This window comes from Lonchura striata, chromosome 4 (genome assembly GCF_050655825.1).
Source record: "Lonchura striata isolate lonStrDom1 chromosome 4, ASM5065582v1, whole genome shotgun sequence".
In the NCBI taxonomy this organism is placed as follows: Eukaryota; Metazoa; Chordata; class Aves; order Passeriformes; family Estrildidae; genus Lonchura; species Lonchura striata.
The window spans coordinates 991,154-1,001,050 of record NC_140706.1 but is presented as its reverse complement, the minus strand read 5'-3'; positions in this window follow the sequence as shown (position 1 = coordinate 1,001,050).

Below are 9,897 nucleotides of genomic sequence, written 5' to 3'. Positions count from 1 at the left end.
AGAGGGACTGGGGACAAGGGACAGGAGCCAGGGAATGGCTCCCACTGGGAAAGGGCAGCTTGGGCTGGGATCTTGGCAGGGAATTCCTGGCTGAGATGGAATTCCCAGATTTGCCGGAGCTGCCCCTGGATCCCTGGCAGTGCCCAAGGAAAGGTTGGATCCACCTGGGACAGTGGGAGGTGTCCCTGTCAGGATGGAATGGGAATTTCTGGGATTTAAGATCCCTTCCTACCCAAACCATTCCAGGACTCTGGAGCCCCTCTGCTCTGGGAGAGCTGGGAATGTTCCCCTGGAGAAGGGAAAATTCCAGGGAATGCTCAGAGTCCCTGCAGGGGCTCCAGGAGAGCTGGAGAGGGACTGGGGACAAGGGACAGAGGGACAGGAGCCAGGGAATGGCTCCCACTGGGAAAGGGCAGCTTGGGCTGGGATCTTGGCAAGGAATTCCTGGCTGGGATTTGTCTGGAATTCCCAGATTTGCTGTGGCTGCCCTTGGATCCCTGGCAGTGCCCAGGGCCAGGTTGGACACTGGGGCTGGAGCTCCTGGGATGGTGGGAGTGTCCCTGCCGTGGGATTGAGGATCCCTTGGCTGGGTCAGGCCCCGTTAATGAGTGACGAGGCCAGCGAGGGGCTGGGGGATTAACCCAGGGCAGGAGCAGAGCTCTGGGCTGAGCTGTCCTGGCCCAGAGCTTCCCTGCTTTAATGAGTAATTAGTTACTTTGCTGGGGGGTTAATTTGTGAGGCACTGCAGAAATGATCTGTGATTAATTAAACCACCCTGAGCTGCTCAGGCACAGCAGCTGAGCTGGGACTAGGCTAGATCCAAACTGGAATTAGAGCTGGATCCAAACTGGAATTACAGCTGGATCCAAACTGGAATTACAGCTGGATCCAAACAGGAATTAGAGCTGGATCCAAACTGGGACTGGTGCTGGATCCAAACTGGAATTACAGCTGGATCCAAACTGGAATTACAGCTGGATCCAAACTGGAATTACAGCTGGATCCAAACAGGAATTAGAGCTGGATCCAAACTGGGACTGGTGCTGGATCCAAACTGGAATTACAGCTGGATCCAAACTGGAATTAGAGCTGGATCCAAACTGGAATTACAGCTGGATCCAAACTGGAATTACAGCTGGATCCAAACTGGGACCCAGCATGGAGTTCAGGCAGAAAGGGAGAGAAAACCATGCCTGTCCCTCCTGTGCTGATAATCCCAGCGAATCCCTGTCCTCCCAGGGATTTGGGGATGCCGGCAGGCTGGGGAAGATGCCAGCTCCGAGCCCGGGCACAAAGGGCGATGCCCCCGCGCTGCTGCCCCCGCAGCGGGATCCCTCGGGACTCGCAGCCGCTCTCCGTGCCCGGGGCCGGGGCTCTGGGGGGCCGTGCCCGGGACCGTGCCCGTGCCCGGGCTGCTCCGGGGCTCTCGGGGGGCCGTGCCCGGGCTGCTCCGGGGCTCTCAGGGGCTCTCGGAGATCCGTGCCCGGGGCTGTGCCCGTGCCCGGGGCCGCTCCGGGGCTCTCGGGGGGCCGTGCCCGTTGCCGTGCCCGTGCCCGGGGCCGCTCCGGGGCTCTCGGGGGGCTGTGCCCGGGGCCGTGCCCGTGCCCGGAGCCGCTCCGGGGCTCTCGGGGGCCGTGCCCGGGGCCGCTCCGGGGCTCTCGGGGGCCGTGCCCGTTGCCGTTCCCGTGCCCGGGGCCGCTCCGGGGCTCTCGGAGATCCGTGCCCGGGGCCGTGCCCGTGCCCGTTGCCGCTCCGGAGCTCTCGGGGGCCGTGCCCGGGGCCGGGCGCGGAGCGGCGGCGCTCGGGGCCGGCAGGCGCATTCTCATTCCTGCCGCGAGCGCACTTGTCAGCCGAGCTGTCAGTGCCGCCGTGATGGGGCCACGGCGGTCACTCGTGTTGGGAGTAAACACAGCCGAATCGGAGAAAACAAGAGCAGAGCCCCGAGCTCCCGGCACGGCGGCAAAGCCCCGCCGCTCCCGGGGCGGCGCCGGGCTCCCCCCGCCGCTCGCCCCACAGAGCCCCGGCAGGGGTGGGGGGCGCTGCCCGGGGGTGCCCGGCACCCCTGGGATGTGTCCGGAGGTCTGGCCTTCCAAAGGGACACGCGGGGAGGGATGGGGACATCGCTGGCCTCGGGGACACGAGGCGGTGGGGCCGCAGCTCGGTGACTTCCAGCATGAACAGCCCCGGCCGCGGCCGCAGCGCTTGGTTCTGTTTTATTTTGGGTTTAAAAAATGGAGTTTTGCACAGGAGCTCCGCTGAGCCTGTTTGGAGGGAGGCTTCAGCCTCCCTGTCACCCTCCGGCATCCCCCGGGGTCCCCTCAGCCCTGCGCTCCTCCTGCCACCCCCGGGTGTCACCAGCACCGGGGGCGACACCGGGGCCCGGCGGGACCGGCTCGGCAGCGGCGCGGAGCGGTGGGGCGGCCCCGAGGAGGAGGAGGAGGAGGAGGAGGAGGAGGAGGAGGAACAGCCGCTCTGGGAACCGTCAGCGCCGCTTCTTCGTTTGGGAATATTCCCGCAACTTCCAGACCCTCCCAACAAAGGGGCGGCCGCGCTGAAAAGCCGCGGATTTGGGACAAAGGGGGGCACGGGGCGCCGAGGGCAGAGCGGGCACAGCCCCAAGGGCTGCTCCATCCCTCAGCCCCGGGCCGGGCCCTGCTGCTTCCCCCACTCCCGGTCCCCGGCGCCGTTCATTCACGGGCACAAACCCTAAAAAAAAAGCCGCAAACGCCACCGAATATTTCCTGCGGGCGGGGAGGGGAGCGGGCATTTTTTATCCTCCTCCAAACCCGACGCGAAATGTTGGGGTCGCTCCTCCTTTGAAATCCCCCGCGGCCTTTCTTCCCATTAAGCTCCCGGCTCAGAAGTTTCTTCCCCACCCTCCCCCCTCCACGTTTTTTGGTCTTTTTTTTTTTTTTTTTTAATTTAATAATAAAGCATCTCAGATCTCGGAGCTGCAACTCATCTCACACCTAAGCGAGGTTGCGTTTTGCACAAGCCTTTCAGCTGTTTTCTCAATCTCTCCTCTGTCTCACTCTCAATTCAGGCAGTTGCTATAGGTATGTTTTAATCCCCAGCATGGTAGATTTTAATTAGTCTTTGTACAGATGGCCAATTAACATTCATTACTTTTGCCTTGAGCGATTAATTATGAGTTTGGATAGAAGGGGAGATGCAGACAGGAAAGATGGGCAGGTGAATAAAAAAAGGGGATTTTAATCAGAGTTTGGGAATTTTTCTTTGCTTTCTGGTTTATATATACACACACGCACATGGGAAGAGGAGGGAAAAGAGGCGACACGGTGCGAGTGACATTCCCAGCGAGCCATTGCAGCCCTGGAGCCGCGGGAACGGCACCTCCAGCCGGGGATGCTGCAGGGTTTGGGGCCGCAGGGACGGAGCAGGCGAGGCAGGGAGTGCCTCGGCTCCCTGTGCCCGGCCTGGGAACCCGCAGCCCGGAGGATTTGGGTGCCGGGCACCTCGCCCCGGCGGCTGGAGCGGTGCCAGGGCGCCGGGCACAGCCGGGGCAGCGGTGGCTCGGAGCCGCGGCTCCGTGCGCAGGACGGGCCCGCGATTGTCCCCTCGCCAGCCCCGCTGACACGTCGCTAATTCTTCCTAATTGATTTTTTCACGCCGCTGGGAGGGAGACGGTGACATCCAACAGCAGGGGCCTGATGTCGCGGCTTTCTGCGGCGTGCAAGGCGCCGGCGGCTCCTCCCGCAGCCAGGACGCCTCCGCCGGGGCTGGGCAGCCGTGGAGAGCCGGAGATGGCCCGGCCAGAGGAGAGAGAGGAGAGGAGAGGAGAGGAGAGGAGAGGAGAGGAGAGGAGAGGAGAGGAGAGGAGAGGAGAGGAGAGGAGAGGAGAGGAGAGGAGAGGAGAGGAGAGGAGAGGAGAGGAGAGGAGAGGAGAGGAGAGGAGAGGAGAGGAGAGGAGAGGAGAGGAGAGGAGAGGAGAGGAGAGGAGAGGAGAGGAGAGGAGAGGAGAGGAGAGGAGAGGAGAGGAGAGGAGAGGAGAGGAGAGGAGAGAGGGGAAAAGGGAGAGGGGAGAGGGAGAGGGGAGAGGAGAAAGGGGAGAGGGGAGAGGGAAAGCAGGGATCGGGAACTCGGGAGGGGCAGGAGCGACCGGGGCCCTCCCGGCGCGGCAGGGATGTGGCTGCTGTGCCCCGTGCCTGGGGAAGTGGCACCTGCACCCTGCCATGGCCTGCGGGTGGCTGTGCCACCTGCGTCCCAGGGCAATCCCTGGGTCTCGGTGTCACCTGGATCCCGGCACATTCCCTGGGTGTCGGTGTCACCTGGATCCTGAAACATTCCCTGGGTGTCGGTGTCACCTGGATCCCGGCACAATCCCTGGGTGTCAGTGTCACCTGGATCCTGACACATTCCCTGGGTGTCGGTGTCACCTGGATCCCGGCACATTCCCTGGGTGTCAGTGTCACCTGGATCCTGGCACATTCCCTGGGTGTCGGTGTCACCTGGATCCCGGCACAATCCCTGGGTGTCGGTGTCACCTGGATCCTCGCACAATCCCTGGGTGTCAGTGTCACCTGGATCCCGGCACAATCCCTGGGTGTCGGTGTCACCTGTGTCCCAGGGCAATCCCTGGGTGTCGGTGTCACCTGGATCCCGGCACATTCCCTGGGTCTCGGTGTCACCTGGATCCTCGCACAATCCCTGGGTGTCAGTGTCACCTGGATTCCAGCGTGTTCCATGGGTGCTGTGCCACCTGTGTCCCAGGGCAATCCCTGGGTGTCGGTGTCACCTGGATCCCGGCACATTCCCTGGGTGTCGGTGTCACCTGGATCCTGACACATTCCCTGGGTGTCGGTGTCACCTGGATCCTGACACAATCCCTGGGTGTCGGTGTCACCTGGATCCCGGCACATCCCGCGGGTGCCTCCCCACCCTGGCAGTGCCCATGAGGATCCCCCAGCGGTGCCTGAGCACTGACCCAGCTCACCCCACCGCACAGCTCTGGGCAGGGCCGGGTGCCCCGGCGCCCCAAATCCACGCCGGGGACCCCCAGGGCCGCTGCTGCTGCCACCCACCCCCTCCCGGAGCCGATGCCAGCTCTGCCAGCGCGCACGGCCCGGCCGGGCTGTCCCCACCAGCTCCGTTTGCCAGGCGAGACCCAGGTGGGACAGCGAGCAGGGAGGGCACCCACCCCCTGCGGGCACCCCGGGGCTCCCTCCCGGCGGGGCAGAGGCGGGGGGAGCCCGGGAGGCTCCGAACCCACCTGCAGAGCCGTGGCAGGGTATGGCCCTCTGGGAGCGCGTGCCATGGAAATGTGCACATTTCCTAAAAGCAATATGGAACAGCTAAATATACTGCTCACAAATCTGTTTACACTAATAATGGCTGGGAGCCTGCCATCCATATGACTGCGCGGAGCCATCCATTCAACAGAAATTCGCTGCGAATTCCTTGCAGGAGGAAGAAACTCACGGCGCTTTATATTTCCATTTTTTCCCCCTTGTTTTTTTATTTTTTTTTTCTTTTTCTCCCTGCTTGCCGGGGAAGGGGGAGCAGGGATAAACCCAGGAACACAGTGGGATAAACCCGCGAACACGGTGGGCTAAAGCCACAGACAGCGGGATAAACCCACGAACACGGTGAGATAAACCCACAGACACGGATAAAACCAGCCCCACGCTGGCAGCAGCTCCGCCCGTCCCTCAGCCCCTCTCCCGGGGATCGGGATCCTCAGCAAGCCGGGATTTGGGATTTCCCAGCGCAGCTCCAGGCTCCAGAGCTGCCTCCAGGGCTAAATGAACACAATATTTACCCATTTCCCACCCAACGGAAGGGTCCGAGGCAGCATTTTGGCGCCGCGCTCGTTCCCGATTTTCAAAAAAAAGGGGAAAAAATAAAAAAAAAAAAGAGGGGAAGAAACCCCCTCCGGAATTGGCAGCTCGTGGTGTATTAATGGAAAAGCTGCAGACTTGGCTCCCGCTCACCTCCCCAACATAATGTTAAATGGCAGCAAGGCACTATAGCAGTCATTTACATATGGTGCTTATAGACGCCAAACTTATTAACACAATAAAACTGCTGCGCCAGGAGCTTTCCTGCCTATTTTTCTCCTGGAGAATGTCAGTGTTGGAAGCACCTATCCGCCTCGTATGGAAACACCCGGGGCTGCCTTTCATATGGCACCGGCAAAATAAATAAATGGCTCCGCCAGGGGCCCCCTCCGGCCGCTCCCCGCGGGAGCAGCGAGGGAGACCCGCGGGTGCGGGGCTCTGGGGCTGGGGGAGACGCCGGCAATTCGGCGGGATCCGCCAGGAGCCGGCAGCAGCCCTGGAAAAGTTCGTTTCCTCCTGCTTTGGGCAGCTCCGCGCCGGACCGGCCTGAAGCCCCCCGCTCCGAGGTGTCCCCGAGGTGTCCCCAGAGCTGGAAGGGCCACCCGGGCCATTTCCAGCTGGGTTTTCCTGGGAAAAGCAGCCCGGAGTTTCCATTAAAGGTGCCCAGGTGCTTCCAGGAGGAAAGCGGGGAAATTCCCAGCCCTGCTTCGGGCCTGCTGGAGGCTCCGTGTCCAAAGTGACATTTGCGGTGGCCGCTGCGGTGTCCCAGCGCCGTCCGACGGGACTGGGGCAGCCGGGCCGCTGATGCGCCCGGCTGAGAGACCACCGGGGGGTTCTGGGGGGACTCCCGGGGGTCCCGGCGGCCGCAGCTCCTCTCGCCGGGGGTCCCGGCCCTGCCGCGGCTCGGGGCACGATCCCATCCCGGCTGCCGGAGCGGGGCCGCGGGGACGAGGGGGACGCGCTCCGGTGCCACCGGGAGCCCTGCGGCCTCCCCGGGCTGGAGGTGCCCCTGCCCCGGGGAATGCCCCGGCTCCCCAAAAAACGTCCTGGCTGGAATGGGAATTCCTGAGCCCCGGCTCCCCAAAAAACGTCCTGGAAGGAATGGGAATTCCTGAGCCCCGGCTCCCCAAAAAACGTCCTGGAAGGAATGGGAATTCCTGAGCCCCGGCTCCCCAAAAAACGTCCTGGCTGGAATGGGAATTCCTGAGCCCCGGCTCCCCAAAAAACGTCCTGGAAGGAATGGGAATTCCTGAGCCCCTGCTCCCCAAAAAACGTCCTGGCTGGAATGGGAATTCCTGAGCCCCGGCTCCCCAAAAAACGTCCTAGAAGGAATGGGAATTCCTGAGCCCCGGCTCCCCAAAAAACGTCCTGCAAGGAATGGGAATTCCTGAGCCCCGGCTCCCCAAAAAACGTCCTGACTGGAATGGGAATTCCTGAGCCCCGGCTCCCCAAAAAACGTCCTAGAAGGAATGGGAATTCCTGAGCCCCTGCTCCCCAAAAAACGTCCTAGAAGGAATGGGAATTCCTGAGCCCCGGCTCCCCAAAAAACGTCCTGGCTGGAATGGGAATTTCCGAGGTGGCACCTGGGACAATGATCTTCACCCCAAAAGCACCAGGGAGCTCTGGTGGACACCAAAGATGGTGTCCCCGCTTTTCCAGAGCTGCCAGGGGGATAAAGCAACACGGACATGGCAGTGCCACACGGACATGGCAGTGCCACAGGGCCTGGCAGTGCCACACAGACATGGCAGTGCCACACGGACATGGCAGTGCCACACAGACATGGCAGTGCCACACGGACATGGCAGTGCCACACGGACATGGCAGTGCCACAGGGCCTGGCAGTGCCACACAGACATGGTTGGACAGGGGTGACAGAGCTGGCCCTGTCCTGTGTCACTGCCATTCATCCATCATCCATCCATCATCCATCCATCCATCCATCCATCATCCATCCATCCATCCATCCATCATCCATCCATCCCTCCATCCTCCATCCATCCATCCATCCATTCATCCATCCATCCATCCATCCATCCATCCATCATCCATCCATCCATCCATCCATCCATCCATCCATCCATCCATCCATCATCCATCCATCCATTCATCCATCCATGCATCCATGCATCCATCCATCCATCCATCCATCCATCCATCCATCATCCATCCATCCATCCATCCATCCATCATCCATCCATCCATCCATCCATCCATCCATCCATCCATCCATCATCCATCCATCCATTCATCCATCCATGCATCCATGCATTCATCCATCCATCCATCCATCCATCCATCATCCATCCATCCATCCATCCATCCATCATCCATCCATCCATCCATCCATCCATCCATCCATCATCCATCCATCCATCCATCCATCCATCATCCATCCATCCATCCATCCATCCATCCATCCATCCATCCATCATCCATCCATCCATCATCCATCCATCCATCATCCATCATCCATCCATCCATCCATCCATCCATCCATCCATCCATCCATCCATCATCCATCCATCATCCATCATCCATCATCCATCATCCATCCATCCATCCATCCATCCATGCATCCATCCATCCATCATCCATCATCCATCCATCATCCCTCCATCCATCATCCATCACCCATCCATCCATCATCCATCCATCCATCATCCATCCATCCCTCCATCCATCCATCGATCCATCATCCATCCATCCATCCATCCATCCATCCATCCATCCATCATCCATCCATCCATCCATCCATCATCCATCCATCCATCCATTCATCCATCCATCCATCCATCCATCCATTATCCATCATCCATCCATCCATCCATCCATCCATCCATCCATCCATCCATCCCTCCATGCAGCAGCTGACAACCCACCCTGCTGAAGGCCATGTGGGATGTGTCAGGAATTCCCTGCTGGAAGCTGCTGGCTCCGGGGACGATTTATTCCGACCCGGAATATTCCTGAGCCCGAGCAAATGTATGGAACCAAGGAAAGGAGAAGCGGCGAAGCAGGAGCAGGACCTCGGTACCCCCAGCCCTGAACAGGCCCCGCTGCCCATCCCCTGGGAGGTGCCCTGGTTGAGAAGGGCCGGGCCGGGCAGAGCCGAGTCATGCCAGGCAGAGCTGGGCTGGGCAGGAGCCGGGCCGGGCAGAGCCGGGCCAGGCAAAGCTGTGCCCGCAGCAGGAGCCTGCCTGGTCAGGAGCCATGCTGGGCAGGAGCCGGGCTAGGCAGAGCTGTGCCGGGCAGAGCTGTGCCGGGCAGAGCTGGGCAGGAACTGAGCCGGGCCAAGCCGTGCCCATGACAGGAGCCGGGCCGGGCAGGAGCTGGGCAGAGCCGGGCCGGGCAGAGCTTTGCTGGGCAGGAGCCAGGCAGAACCGTGCCTGCGGCAGGAGCCGTGCCGGGCATTGCCAGGCCGGGCAGGAGCCGGGTCGGGCCAAGCTGGGTCGGGCCGAGCTGTGCCAGGCAGAGCCGGGCTGGGCAGGGGCCGGGCAGGAGCTGGGCAGGAGCCAGGCCGGGCAGAAGCCGGGCAGAGCTGTGCCGGGTATTGCCAGGCTGGGCCGAGCTGTGCTGGGCAGGAGCCGGGCAGAGCCGGGCTGGGCCAAGCCATGCCCACGGCAGGAGCCGGGCAGAGCTGTGCTGGGCAGAGCCGGGCCGGACAGGAGCTGGGCAGAGCCAGGCTGGGTACAGCTGTGCCCGCGGCAGGAGCCGGGCCGGGCCGAGCCGTGCCCGCGGCAGGAGCCAGGCAGAGCTGTGCTGGGCAGGAGCCGGGCCGGGCTGAGCTGTGCCCGTGGCAGGAGCCGTGCTGGGCAGGAGCCGGGCAGAGCCGTGCCGGGCAGGAGCCGGGCCGGGCCGAGCTGTGCCCGTGGCAGGAGCCGTGCTGGGCAGGAGCCGGGCAGAGCCAGGCCAGGCAGGAGCCGGGCCGAGCCGTGCCCGCGGCAGGAGCCGGGCAGAGCCAGGCCGGGCAGGAGCCGGGCCGAGCCGTGCCCGCGGCAGGAGCCGTGCTGGGCAGGAGCCGGGCCGAGCCAGGCCGGGCAGGAGCCGTGCTGGGCAGGAGCCGGGCCGAGCCAGGCCGGGCAGGAGCCGGGCCGAG